We start from the raw sequence: 15,979 nt of genomic DNA on the forward strand, positions 1-15,979 counted from the left end.
GGGGTACCTGTACCGAGTCAGTGTGCGGGGGTACAGGTTAGTTGAGGTAATTTGTACATGTAGGTAGGGGTGAAGTGACTATGCATAGATAATAAACAGCGAGTAGCAGCAGTGTACAAAACAAATGGAGTAGGGGTCAATGTAAAAAGTCCAGTGGCCATTTGATTAATTGTTCAGCAGTCTTATGGCTTGGGGTTAGAAGCTGTTAAGGAGCCTTTTGGTCCTAGACTTGGCGCTCCGATACCGCTCGCCATGCGGTAGCAGAGAAAACAGTCTATGACTAGGGTGACTGGAGTCTCTGACAATTTTATGGGCTTTCCTCTAACACCGCCTATTATATAGGTCCTGGATGGCAGGAAGCTTGGCAGACCCCTTTATTGTAGACCCTTTATTGGAGCTTTAGATACTGTCAGAATTGGTGCAGAGTGTCGGAATGCAACATTCAGTAACACTGTGTATTGAGAAGCCTCATAAATATGTCTAGTCTGCTGACTGATATGAATGCTAATTATTCATCAAAAATAACCCTGTATTGAGATCAACCAGTAAGGAGGAGGGATGGAGGGATGTCACCAGGCTGTTGTGATGCATGCCAAATACCAAAGCCTTCTGAGGCAGCAGCCTTCATTTTGAATGGTCACCTGATTGTGTGTGTGTGCACATTTTTATAAGAATACCATTCAAATTGCACCAATTAAAATGATCTGTACTATGACGGCTAAAAAATGTGGGTTCTTTGCACCCATAATGTTTGATTGTGGATGTAGATAAGGCATTCAACGCTATGTATGTTTGTAAGGCTGCATGACCATGCTGTGGAAGTGTCCCCAAAAGGGAACAGGTGCCAGGTGTTTCACATCATAGTGTCCTCCTCTCAGTCCATTTGCATAGACAGATGTTTAATATTTAAACGGACGGGCCTTGCAACCCCCCTTACTTCGCCACTGAGCAGCCTTTTTGACTGCAACATTGTAACAGTCTAATAAATACATGTCATATATGCTATGGGAAAAATAATCCTTTGGTTGTGTTTATGAAGGTCTTGGGTAATATTAGAATACAAAAAATATTTTTTTCAAAGAACACAATAGGATTTTCATTTGTTTATGTTAGTGTAGGTAAGGATGGCCAACTCTAGTCCTCCTCGGCCTGATAGGTGTCACTGTCACGTTCTGACCTTTATTTCCTTTGTTTTGTCTTTATTTTGTATGGTCAGGGCGTGAGTTGGGGTGGGCAGTCTGTGTGTTTTTCTATGTTGGGGTTTTGTGTTCGGTCTGGTATGATTCTCAATCAGAGGCAGCTGTCAATCGTTGTCCCTGATTGAGAATCATACTTAGGCAGCCTGGGTTTCACTTTTGGTTTGTGGGTATTTGTTGCCGTGTTAGTGTTTGTTCGCCACACGGTACTGTTTCGTTCGTTATTCTTCGTTTATTGTATTGTTCCTGTTCGTGCGTTCATGTGGTCTATGTTCACTAGTTCAGGACTGTAGCTTCGTTGGTTTTCGTCTGTTTATTGTTTTTGTTCGTATTGAAAAAGTATTCCAATAAATATGGAAACGTACCACGCTACGCTTTGGTCCTCCTCTCTTTCCACCGACGAAAGTCAATACAGTCACACTTTTGCCCCAGCCCCAGCTAACACACCCGACTCCAATAATCAACTAATCTTGATTTTCAGTTTAGAATGCAATTAGTTTAATCAGCTGTGTTTGCAAGGGGTGGGGAAACAGTGTGATACCACTCAGGCCTCCGAGGACTGGAGTTTGCCATCCCTGCTGTAAGCTACAATGCCTTCAGAAACTATTCACACCCCTTGACTTTTTACACATTTTGTTGCGTTTCAGCCTGACTTTAAAATGGATTAAATTGAGATTTTTGGTCACTGGCCTAAACACAATACCATAATGTCAAAGTGGAATTATGTTTTTTTTTTATGTTTACAAATTCATTAAAAATGAAAAGCTGAAATAGTGAATAAGTATTCACTAATAATAGTCAATAAGTATTCAACCCCTTTGTTAGGGCAAGCCTAAATAAGTTCAGGAGTAAAAATGTGCTTAGCAAGTCACATAATAAGTGGCATTGACTCGCTCTGTGTGCAATAATAGTGTTTAACATTATTTTTTAATGACTACCTCATCTCTGTACCCCACACATACAATTATCTCTAAGGTCCCTAAGTCGAGCAGTGAATTTCAAACATAGATTCAACCACAAATAGCAGAGTTGTTTTCCAATGTCTTGCAAAGAACGGCACTTATAGGTAGATGGGTAAAAATATGAAATATCCCTTTGAGCATGGTAAAGTTATTAATTACACTTTGGATGGTGTATCAATATGATCTAAAATCTATGACAAGAACAGAAAATGGTTGTCTAGCAATGATTAACAACGAATTTGTCACAGCTTGAACTTTTTTTAAAGAATAATGGGGAAATGTTGAACAATCCAGGTGTGGAAAGCTCTTAGAGACTTACCCAGAAAGACTCACAGCTGTAATAGCTGCTAAAGGTGATTCTACAAAGTATTGACTCAGGGGTGTGAATACTTATGTAAATTAGATATTTCTGTTTCATTTTCAATAAACGAGTAACCATTTCTAAAAACATGTTTTCTCGTCGTCATTATGGGGTATTGTGTGTCATAGAAGGGTGAGAATAATGATGTTTTTTATTCAGTCTGCAGCGTGCTCACATGTGGAGCTCATGGAACAGTGTTTATTCTTGGAAAAAGTTACATTTTGAAATAGAGCTAATCGCTTCAATTTTGAGAGTTGGGTCGTTCCACCAATTCGGTGCCTTTTGAGAAGTGTAACTTGGTCCAAAAAACGTTTGATTTCACCTAACTTTAACATTCTGTCATAAAGAGCACATGTTCAACTTTCTAAAAACATGTTTAACCATCTCAGGAGGTGAAATTCTGTGGCCCGGTCAATGTGAACACAAAGCTCCCCAGGTTCGCTTGTCATTTTTCCCGCACCACTGCAACACCGTTTCCCCTGGCATAACCCCTCACATTGACTACTGCAACACCGTTTCCCCTGCCATAACCCCTCACATTGACTACTGCAACACCGTTTCCCCTGCCATAACCCCTCACATTGACTAATGTAACACCGTTTCCCCTGCCATAACCCCTCACGTTGACTACTGCAACACCGTTTCCCCTGCCATAACCCCTCACACTAGACTACTGCAACACTGTTACCCCTGCCATAACCCCTCACATTGACTACTGCAACACCGTTTCCCCTGCCATAACCCCTCACATTGACTACTGCAACACCGTTTCCCCTGCCATAACCCCTCACATTGACTACTGCAACACCGTTTCCCCTGCCATAACCCCTCACACTAGACTACTGCAACACTGTTTCCCCTGCCATAACCCCTCACATTGACCACTGCAACACCGTTTCCCCTGCCATAACCCCTCACATTGACTACTGCAACACCGTTTCCCCTGCCATAACCCCTCACATTGACTACTGCAACACCGTTTCCCCTGCCATAACCCCTCACGTTGACTACTGCAACACCGTTTCCCCTGCCATAACCCCTCACATTGACTACTGCAACACCGTTTCCCCTGCCATAACCCCTCACACTAGACTACTGCAACACTGTTACCCCTGCCATAACCCCTCACATTGACTACTGCAACACCGTTTCCCCTGCCATAACCCCTCACATTGACTACTGCAACACCGTTTCCCCTGCCATAACCCCTCACATTGACTACTGCAACACCATTTCCCCTGCCATAACCCCTCACACTAGACTACTGCAACACTGTTTCCCCTGCCATAACCCCTCACATTGACCACTGCAACACCGTTTCCCCTGCCATAACCCCTCACATTGACTACTGCAACACCGTTTCCCCTGCCATAACCCCTCACATTGACTACTGCAACACCGTTTCCCCTGCCATAACCCCTCACGTTGACTACTGCAACACCGTTTCCCCTGCCATAACCCCTCACATTGACTACTGCAACACCGTTTCCCCTGCCATAACCCCTCACGTTGACTACTGCAACACCGTTTCCCCTGCCATAACCCCTCACATTGACTACTGCAACACCGTTTCCCCTGCCATAACCCCTCACAATGACTACTGCAACACCGTTTCCCCTGCCATAACCCCTCACACTAGACTACTGCAACACTGTTTCCCCTGCCATAACCCCTCACATTGACCACTGCAACACCGTTTCCCCTGCCATAACCCCTCACATTGACTACTGCAACACCGTTTCCCCTGCCATAACCCCTCACATTGACTACTGCAACACCGTTTCCCCTGCCATAACCCCTCACGTTGACTACTGCAACACCGTTTCCCCTGCCATAACCCCTCACATTGACTACTGCAACACCGTTTCCCCTGCCATAACCCCTCACATTGACTACTGCAACACCGTTTCCCCTGCCATAACCCCTCACACTAGACTACTGCAACACCGTTTCCCCTGCCATAACCCCTCACACTGACTACTGCAACACCGTTTCCCCTGCCATAACCCCTCACATTGACTACTGCAACACCGTTTCCCCTGCCATAACCCCTCACGTTGACTACTGCAACACCGTTTCCCCTGCCATAACCCCTCACGTTGACTACTGCAACACCGTTTCCCCTGCCATAACCCCTCACGTTGACTACTGCAACACCGTTTCCCCTGCCATAACCGCTCACGTTGACTACTGCAACAGCGTTTCCCCTGCCATAACCCCTCACATTGACTAGTGCAACACCGTTTCCCCTGCCATAACCCCTCACATTAACTACTGCAACACCGTTTCCCCTGCCATAACCCCTCACGTTGATTACTGCAACACCGTTTCCCCTGCCATAACCCCTCACATTGACTACTGCAACACCGTTTCCCCTGCCATAACCCCTCACACTAGACTACTGCAACACCGTTTCCCCTGCCATAACCCCTCACACTGACTACTGCAACACCGTTTCCCCTGCCATAACCCCTCACACTAGACTACTGCAACACCGTTTCCCCTGCCATAACCCCTCACACTAGACTACTGCAACACCGTTTCCCCTGCCATAACCCCTCACACTAGACTACTGCAACACCGTTTCCCCTGCCATAACCCCTCACATTGACTACTGCAACACCGTTTCCCCTGCCATAACCCCTCACATTGACTACTGCAACACCGTTTCCCCTGCCATAACCCCTCACGTTGACTACTGCAACACCGTTTCCCCTGCCATAACCCCTCACGTTGACTACTGCAACACCGTTTCCCCTGCCATAACCCCTCACATTGACTACTGCAACACCGTTTCCCCTGCCATAACCCCTCACGTTGACTACTGCAACACCGTTTCCCCTGCCATAACCCCTCACATTGACTACTGCAACACCGTTTCCCCTGCCATAACCCCTCACATTGACTAATGTAACACCGTTTCCCCTGCCATAACCACTCACGTTGACTACTGCAACACCGTTTCCCCTGCCATAACCCCTCACACTAGACTACTGCAACACTGTTACCCCTGCCATAACCCCTCACATTGACTACTGCAACACCGTTTCCCCTGCCATAACCCCTCACATTGACTACTGCAACACCATTTCCCCTGCCATAACCCCTCACACTAGACTACTGCAACACTGTTTCCCCTGCCATAACCCCTCACATTGACCACTGCAACACCGTTTCCCCTGCCATAACCCCTCACATTGACTACTGCAACACCGTTTCCCCTGCCATAACCCCTCACATTGACTACTGCAACACCGTTTCCCCTGCCATAACCCCTCACGTTGACTACTGCAACACCGTTTCCCCTGCCATAACCCCTCACATTGACTACTGCAACACCGTTTCCCCTGCCATAACCCCTCACGTTGACTACTGCAACACCGTTTCCCCTGCCATAACCCCTCACATTGACTACTGCAACACCGTTTCCCCTGCCATAACCCCTCACATTGACTACTGCAACACCGTTTCCCCTGCCATAACCCCTCACACTAGACTACTGCAACACTGTTTCCCCTGCCATAACCCCTCACATTGACCACTGCAACACCGTTTCCCCTGCCATAACCCCTCACATTGACTACTGCAACACCGTTTCCCCTGCCATAACCCCTCACATTGACTACTGCAACACCGTTTCCCCTGCCATAACCCCTCACATTGACTACTGCAACACCGTTTACCCTGCCATAACCCCTCACGTTGACTACTGCAACACCGTTTCCCCTGCCATAACCGCTCACGTTGACTACTGCAACAGCGTTTCCCCTGCCATAACCACTCACATTGACTAGTGCAACACCGTTTCCCCTGCCATAACCCCTCACATTGACTACTGCAACACCGTTTCCCCTGCCATAACCCCTCACGTTGATTACTGCAACACCGTTTCCCCTGCCATAACCCCTCACATTGACTACTGCAACACCGTTTCCCCTGCCATAACCCCTCACACTAGACTACTGCAACACCGTTTCCCCTGCCATAACCCCTCACATTGACTACTGCAACACCGTTTCCCCTGCCATAACCCCTCACATTGACTACTGCAACACCGTTTCCCCTGCCATAACCCCTCACACTAGACTACTGCAACACCGTTTCCCCTGCCATAACCCCTCACACTAGACTACTGCAACACCGTTTCCCCTGCCATAACCCCTCACATTGACTACTGCAACACCGTTTCCCCTGCCATAACCCCTCACATTGACTACTGCAACACCGTTTCCCCTGCCATAACCCCTCACATTGACTACTGCAACACCGTTTCCCCTGCCATAACCCCTCACGTTGACTACTGCAACACCGTTTCCCCTGCCATAACCCCTCACGTTGACTACTGCAACACCGTTTCCCCTGCCATAACCGCTCACGTTGACTACTGCAACAGCGTTTCCCCTGCCATAACCCCTCACATTGACTAGTGCAACACCGTTTCCCCTGCCATAACCCCTCACATTGACTACTGCAACACCGTTTCCCCTGCCATAACCCCTCACGTTGATTACTGCAACACCGTTTCCCCTGCCATAACCCCTCACATTGACTACTGCAACACCGTTTCCCCTGCCATAACCCCTCACACTAGACTACTGCAACACCGTTTCCCCTGCCATAACCCCTCACATTGACTACTGCAACACCGTTTCCCCTGCCATAACCCCTCACATTGACTACTGCAACACCGTTTCCCCTGCCATAACCCCTCACACTAGACTACTGCAACACCGTTTCCCCTGCCATAACCCCTCACACTAGACTACTGCAACACCGTTTCCCCTGCCATAACCCCTCACATTGACTACTGCAACACCGTTTCCCCTGCCATAACCCCTCACATTGACTACTGCAACACCGTTTCCCCTGCCATAACCCCTCACATTGACTACTGCAACACCGTTTCCCCTGCCATAACCCCTCACGTTGACTACTGCAACACCGTTTCCCCTGCCATAACCCCTCACGTTGACTACTGCAACACCGTTTCCCCTGCCATAACCTCTCACGTTGACTACTGCAACACCGTTTCCCCTGCCATAACCCCTCACATTGACTACTGCAACACCGTTTCCCCTGCCATAACCCCTCACATTGACTACTGCAACACCGTTTCCCCTGCCATAACCCCTCACGTTGACTACTGCAACACCGTTTCCCCTGCCATAACCCCTCACGTTGACTACTGCAACACCGTTTCCCCTGCCATAACCGCTCACGTTGACTACTGCAACACCGTTTCCCCTGCCATAACCCCTCACATTGACTAGTGCAACACCGTTTCCCCTGCCATAACCCCTCACATTGACTACTGCAACACCGTTTCCCCTGCCATAACCCCTCACGTTGATTACTGCAACACCGTTTCCCCTGCCATAACCCCTCACATTGACTACTGCAACACCGTTTCCCCTGCCATAACCCCTCACACTAGACTACTGCAACACCGTTTCCCCTGCCATAACCCCTCACATTGACTACTGCAACACCGTTTCCCCTGCCATAACCCCTCACATTGACTACTGCAACACCGTTTCCCCTGCCATAACCCCTCACACTAGACTACTGCAACACCGTTTCCCCTGCCATAACCCCTCACACTAGACTACTGCAACACCGTTTCCCCTGCCATAACCCCTCACATTGACTACTGAAACACCGTTTCCCCTGCCATAACCCCTCACATTGACTACTGCAACACTGTTTCCCCTGCCATAACCCCTCACATTGACTACTGCAACACCGTTTCCCCTGCCATAACCCCTCACGTTGACTACTGCAACACCGTTTCCCCTGCCATAACCCCTCACGTTGACTACTGCAACACCGTTTCCCCTGCCATAACCCCTCACATTGACTACTGCAACACCGTTTCCCCTGCCATAACCCCTCACATTGACTACTGCAACACCGTTTCCCCTGCCATAACCCCTCACATTGACTACTGCAACACCGTTTCCCCTGCCATAACCCCTCACGTTGACTACTGCAACACCGTTTCCCCTGCCATAACCCCTCACGTTGACTACTGCAACACCGTTTCCCCTACCATAACCCCTCACGTTGACTACTGCAACACCGTTTTCCCCCTGCCATAACCCCTCACATTGACTACTGCAACACCGTTTCCCCTGCCATAACCCCTCACGTTGACTACTGCAACACCGTTTCCCCTGCCATAACCCCTCACGTTGACTACTGCAACAGCGTTTCCCCTGCCATAACCCCTCACATTGACTAGTGCAACACCGTTTCCCCTGCCATAACCCCTCACGTTGACTACTGCAACACTGTTTCCCCTGCCATAACCCCTCACGTTGACTACTGCAACACCGTTTCCCCTGCAATAACCCCTCACATTGACTACTGCAACACCGTTTCCCCTGCCATAACCCCTCACGTTGACTACTGCAACACCGTTTCCCCTGCCATAACCCCTCACGTTGACTACTGCAACACCGTTTCCCCTGCCATAACCCCTCACATTGACTACTGCAACACCGTTTCCCCTGCCATAACCCCTCACATTGACTACTGCAACACCGTTTCCCCTGCCATAACCCCTCAGGTTGACTACTGCAACACCGTTTCCCCTGCCATAACCCCTCACGTTGACTACTGCAACACCGTTTCCCCTGCCATAACCCCTCACGTTGACTACTGCAACACCGTTTCCCCTGCCATAACCCCTCACGTTGACTACTGCAACACCGTTTTCCCCCTGCCATAACCCCTCACATTGACTACTGCAACACCGTTTCCCCTGCCATAACCCCTCACATTGACTACTGCAACACCGTTTCCCCTGCCATAACCCCTCACGTTGACTACTGCAACACCGTTTCCCCTGCCATAACCCCTCACGTTGACTACTGCAACAGCGTTTCCCCTGCCATAACCCCTCACATTGACTAGTGCAACACCGTTTCCCCTGCCATAACCCCTCACGTTGACTACTGCAACACTGTTTCCCCTGCCATAACCCCTCACGTTGACTACTGCAACACCGTTTTCCCTGCAATAACCCCTCACATTGACTACTGCAACACCGTTTCCCCTGCCATAACCCCTCACGTTGACTACTGCAACACCGTTTCCCCTGCCATAACCCCTCACGTTGACTACTGCAACACCGTTTCCCCTGCCATAACCCCTCACACTAGACTACTGCAACACCGTTTCCCCTGCCATAACCCCTCACATTGACTACTGCAACACCGTTTCCCCTGCCATAACCCCTCACATTGACTACTGCAACACCGTTTCCCCTGCCATAACCCCTCACGTTGACTACTGCAACACCGTTTCCCCTGCCATAACCCCTCACGTTGACTACTGCAACACCGTTTCCCCTGCCATAACCCCTCACGTTGACTACTGCAACACCGTTTCCCCTGCCATAAGCCCTCACGTTGACTACTGCAACACCGTTTCCCCTGCCATAACCCCTCACATTGACTACTGCAACACCGTTTCCCCTGCCATAACCCCTCACACTAGACTACTGCAACACCGTTTCCCCTGCCATAACCCCTCACATTGACTACTGCAACACCGTTTCCCCTGCCATAACCCCTCACATTGACTACTGCAACACCGTTTCCCCTGCCATAACCCCTCACACTAGACTACTGCAACACCGTTTCCCCTGCCATAACCCCTCACACTAGACTACTGCAACACCGTTTCCCCTGCCATAACCGCTCACGTTGACTACTGCAACAGCGTTTCCCCTGCCATAACCCCTCACATTGACTAGTGCAACACCGTTTCCCCTGCCATAACCCCTCACATTGACTACTGCAACACCGTTTCCCCTGCCATAACCCCTCACGTTGATTACTGCAACACCGTTTCCCCTGCCATAACCCCTCACATTGACTACTGCAACACCGTTTCCCCTGCCATAACCCCTCACACTAGACTACTGCAACACCGTTTCCCCTGCCATAACCCCTCACATTGACTACTGCAACACCGTTTCCCCTGCCATAACCCCTCACATTGACTACTGCAACACCGTTTCCCCTGCCATAACCCCTCACATTGACTACTGCAACACCGTTTCCCCTGCCATAACCCCTCACACTAGACTACTGCAACACAGTTTCCCCTGCCATAACCCCTCACACTAGACTACTGCAACACCGTTTCCCCTGCCATAACCCCTCACATTGACTACTGAAACACCGTTTCCCCTGCCATAACCCCTCACATTGACTACTGCAACACTGTTTCCCCTGCCATAACCCCTCACATTGACTACTGCAACACCGTTTCCCCTGCCATAACCCCTCACGTTGACTACTGCAACACCGTTTCCCCTGCCATAACCCCTCACGTTGACTACTGCAACACCGTTTCCCCTGCCATAACCCCTCACATTGACTACTGCAACACCGTTTCCCCTGCCATAACCCCTCACATTGACTACTGCAACACCGTTTCCCCTGCCATAACCCCTCACATTGACTACTGCAACACCGTTTCCCCTGCCATAACCCCTCACGTTGACTACTGCAACACCGTTTCCCCTGCCATAACCCCTCACGTTGACTACTGCAACACCGTTTTCCCCCTGCCATAACCCCTCACGTTGACTACTGCAACACCGTTTCCCCTGCCATAACCCCTCACATTGACTACTGCAACACCGTTTCCCCTGCCATAACCCCTCACGTTGACTACTGCAACACCGTTTCCCCTGCCATAACCCCTCACGTTGACTACTGCAACAGCGTTTCCCCTGCCATAACCCCTCACATTGACTAGTGCAACACCGTTTCCCCTGCCATAACCCCTCACGTTGACTACTGCAACACCGTTTCCCCTGCCATAACCCCTCACATTGACTACTGCAACACTGTTTCCCCTGCCATAACCCCTCACATTGACTACTGCAACACCATTTCCCCTGCCATAACCCCTCACACTAGACTACTGCAACACCGTTTCCCCTGCCATAACCCCTCACATTGACTACTGCAACACCGTTTCCCCTGCCATAACCCCTCACATTGACTACTGCAACACCGTTTCCCCTGCCATAACCCCTCACATTGACTACTGCAACACCGTTTCCCCTGCCATAACCCCTCACATTGACTACTGCAACACCGTTTCCCCTGCCATAACCCCTCACGATGACTACTGCAACACCGTTTCCCCTGCAATAACCCCTCACATTGACTACTGCAACACCGTTTCCCCTGCCATAACCCTTCACGTTGACTACTGCAACACCGTTTCCCCTGCCATAACCCCTCACGTTGACTACTGCAACACCGTTTCCCCTGCCATAACCCCTCACACTAGACTACTGCAACACCGTTTCCCCTGCCATAACCCCTCACATTGACTACTGCAACACCGTTTCCCCTGCCATAACCCCTCACATTGACTACTGCAACACCGTTTCCCCTGCCATAACCCCTCACGTTGACTACTGCAACACCGTTTCCCCTGCCATAACCCCTCACATTGACTACTGCAACACCGTTTCCCCTGCCATAACCCCTCACGTTGACTACTGCAACACCGTTTCCCCTGCCATAACCCCTCACGTTGACTACTGCAACACCGTTTCCCCTGCCATAACCCCTCACGTTGACTACTGCAACACCGTTTCCCCTGCCATAACCCCTCACGTTGACTACTGCAACACCGTTTCCCCTGCCATAACCCCTCACGTTGACTACTGCAACACCGTTTCCCCTGCCATAACCCCTCACATTGACTACTGCAACACCGTTTCCCCTGCCATAACCCCTCACATTGACTACTGCAACACCGTTTCCCCTGCCATAACCCCTCACATTGACTACTGCAACACCGTTTCCCCTGCCATAACCCCTCACGTTGACTACTGCAACACCGTTTCCCCTGCCATAACCCCTCACGTTGTCTACTGCAACACCGTTTCCCCTGCCATAACCCCTCACATTGACTACTGCAACACCGTTTCCCCTGCCATAACCCCTCACATTGACTACTGCAACACCGTTTCCCCTGCCATAACCCCTCACGTTGACTACTGCAACACCGTTTCCCCTGCCATAACCCCTCACGTTGACTACTGCAACAGCGTTTCCCCTGCCATAACCCCTCACATTGACTAGTGCAACACCGTTTCCCCTGCCATAACCCCTCACGTTGACTACTGCAACACCGTTTCCCCTGCCATAACCCCTCACGTTGATTACTGCAACACCGTTTCCCCTGCCATAACCCCTCACATTGACTACTGCAACACCGTTTCCCCTGCCATAACCCCTCACACTAGACTACTGCAACACCGTTTCCCCTGCCATAACCCCTCACATTGACTACTGCAACACCGTTTCCCCTGCCATAACCCCTCACATTGACTACTGCAACACCGTTTCCCCTGCCATAACCCCTCACACTAGACTACTGCAACACCGTTTCCCCTGCCATAACCCCTCACATTGACTACTGCAACACTGTTTCCCCTGCCATAACCCCTCACGTTGACTACTGCAACACCGTTTCCCCTGCCATAACCCCTCACGTTGACTACTGCAACACCGTTTCCCCTGCCATAACCCCTCACGTTGACTACTGCAACACCGTTTCCCCTGCCATAACCCCTCACATTGACTACTGCAACACCGTTTCCCCTGCCATAACCCCTCACATTGACTACTGCAACACCGTTTCCCCTGCCATAACCCCTCACATTGACTACTGCAACACCGTTTCCCCTGCCATAACCCCTCACATTGACTACTGCAACACCGTTTCCCCTGCCATAACCCCTCACATTGACTACTGCAACACCGTTTCCCCTGCCATAACCCCTCACATTGACTACTGCAACACCGTTTCCCCTGCCATAACCCCTCACGTTGACTACTGCAACACCGTTTCCCCTGCCATAACCCCTCACGTTGACTACTGCAACACCGTTTCCCCTGCCATAACCCCTCACATTGACTACTGCAACACCGTTTCCCCTGCCATAACCCCTCACATTGACTACTGCAACACCGTTTCCCCTGCCATAACCCCTCACATTGACTACTGCAACACAGTTTCCCCTGCCATAACCCCTCACGTTGACTACTGCAACACCGTTTCCCCTGCCATAACCCCTCACGTTGACTACTGCAACACCGTTTCCCCTGCCATAACCCCTCACGTTGACTACTGCAACACCGTTTCCCCTGCCATAACCCCTCACGTTGACTACTGCAACACCGTTTTCCCCCTGCCATAACCCCTCACATTGACTACTGCAACACCGTTTCCCCTGCCATAACCCCTCACGTTGACTACTGCAACACCGTTTCCCCTGCCATAACCCCTCACGTTGACTACTGCAACACCGTTTTCCCCCTGCCATAACCCCTCACATTGACTACTGCAACACCGTTTCCCCTGCCATAACCCCTCACGTTGACTACTGCAACACCGTTTCCCATGCCATAACCCCTCACGTTGACTACTGCAACACCGTTGTGCTGTTTTTGGATATTGATTAGCGATTGGATGCACAGAAATTCCTAAATATTTTGTTCAGATTATTTCTTTGCAATATGTGATCTATAGGCTAAGAGAACTTCATGCACTGTTTATTCGATTGTGGGGTTTAAATAGTGAGAGAAGAAAACAACATATTTGGTGAGAATCACAATAAAGGGTACAAAATCAATTCTAGCTCTTAAAGGGGCAGTAGCCTACATTTGGTGTACAATTTTCAATTACAGCATTATTTCATCTGCAGTTATTCTTCTGCTATTCACTCTGTTACCAATAATATTTACATGTTAATATTATGTTCTGATTACAATTATAGTTCTTCTAGTTCCTCCCAAACCCGGATCCGGGAGCACCCCCCACCAGTAAAAAAGCTGACTAGCATAGCCTAGCATAGCGTCACAAGTAAATACTAGCATCTAAATATCATTAAATCACAAGTCCAAGACACCAGATGAAAGATACACTTCTTGTGAATCTAGCCACCATTTCTGATTTTTAAAATGTTTTACAGGGAAGACACAATATGTAAATCTATTAGCTAACCACGTTAGCAAAAGACACAATTTTTCTTACTCCACCATTTTTTCACTCCATCAGTAGCTATCACCAATTCGACCAAATAAAGAAAGAAATAGCCACTAAACAAGAAAAAACTTCATCAGATGACAGTCGTATAGCATATGTTTTGTTAGAAAAATGTGCATATTTCAGGTATAAATCATAGTTTACCATTGCAGCCACCATCACAACTCGACTAGAATAACTACAGAGAGCAACGTGTATTACCTAATTACTCATCATAAAACATTTCTTAAAAATACACAGCGTACAGCAATTGAAAGACACAGATCTTGTGAATCCAGACAATATTTCAGATTTTCTAAGTGTTTTACAGCGAAAACACAATATATCGTTATATTAGCATACCACATGTGCAAACATTACCCCAGCATTGATTCAAGGCAAAAAGAGCGATAACGTTATCACCACCAAAATATATAAAATTTTTCACTAACCTTCTCAGAATTCTTCAGATGACACTCCTGTAACATCATATTACAACATACATATAGAGTTTGTTCGAAAATGTGCATATTTAGCCACAAAAATCGTGGTTATACAATGAGAAAAGTAGCCAAACTGGCCAGAAAATGTCGGGCGCCATCTTGGAGAGTGACTTAGTCTAATCAATAAATAATCATAAACTTGACTAAAAAATACAGCGTGGACAGCAATTGAAAGACAAATTAGTTCAATGCAATCGCTGAATTACATTTTTTTAATTAACCTTACTGCGCAATACAGGGTGCGCCAAAGCGAAGCTACCCAAAAAAAAATGGCGGCTTATGCGTTTAACATTTTTCAACAGAACAACGATTTATCAGCATAAATAGTTCTTACTATTAGCTGGGCTTCCATCAGAATCTTGGGCAATGTGTCCTTTCTCCGGTCTAATCGTCTTTTGGTCGAAAGATGTCCTCTTGTCCTGTCGAAATGGCCACTAACGTTCGGCATGTACCGGAAAAGTGTCCAACTCTTGAAAGTGCGTCACAAAGAAATGCCAGAAAATCGCAATAAACTGCTATAAACTGCTATAAGTCGGTTTAAATTAACTACCTTATGATGTCTTTAACACCTATAACGAATAAAAACATGACCGGGGATATAGAACTTGCTAAACCAAAGCTTGGAAGGAGGCCAGTCCGACGTCCATCGTGCGTCAAGCGCAGGGCAGAAAAGAAAGGTACTTCCACAATTTGGGTTTATATAAAGTCCCAGATTGCGCAATCGACCCCATTCAAATTGTCACCACTTACTGACATCTAGAGGAAGGCGTAGGCAGTGTTTGTAGCCCCACAGCATTCACAGGGACTTATAAACTGACCTGGGAACAGAGGCCAAGATTTCTGAAATCTCACTCCCTGGCAGGAAAAGTGCTGTAGAATGAGTTCTGTTCC

General features: G+C 48.6%; 1 protein-coding gene across 1 annotated transcript in view; it reads left to right on the top strand.

Annotated features, from left to right (window-relative positions):
• Nucleotides 1-15,979, top strand: part of LOC139584458 (G1/S-specific cyclin-D2-like) — a 351,941-nt gene that overhangs the window by 179,212 nt on the left and 156,750 nt on the right. The window lies entirely within an intron of this gene.

The sequence above is a fragment of the Salvelinus alpinus genome, chromosome 9 (assembly GCF_045679555.1).
Source record: "Salvelinus alpinus chromosome 9, SLU_Salpinus.1, whole genome shotgun sequence".
Taxonomy (NCBI): Eukaryota; Metazoa; Chordata; class Actinopteri; order Salmoniformes; family Salmonidae; genus Salvelinus; species Salvelinus alpinus.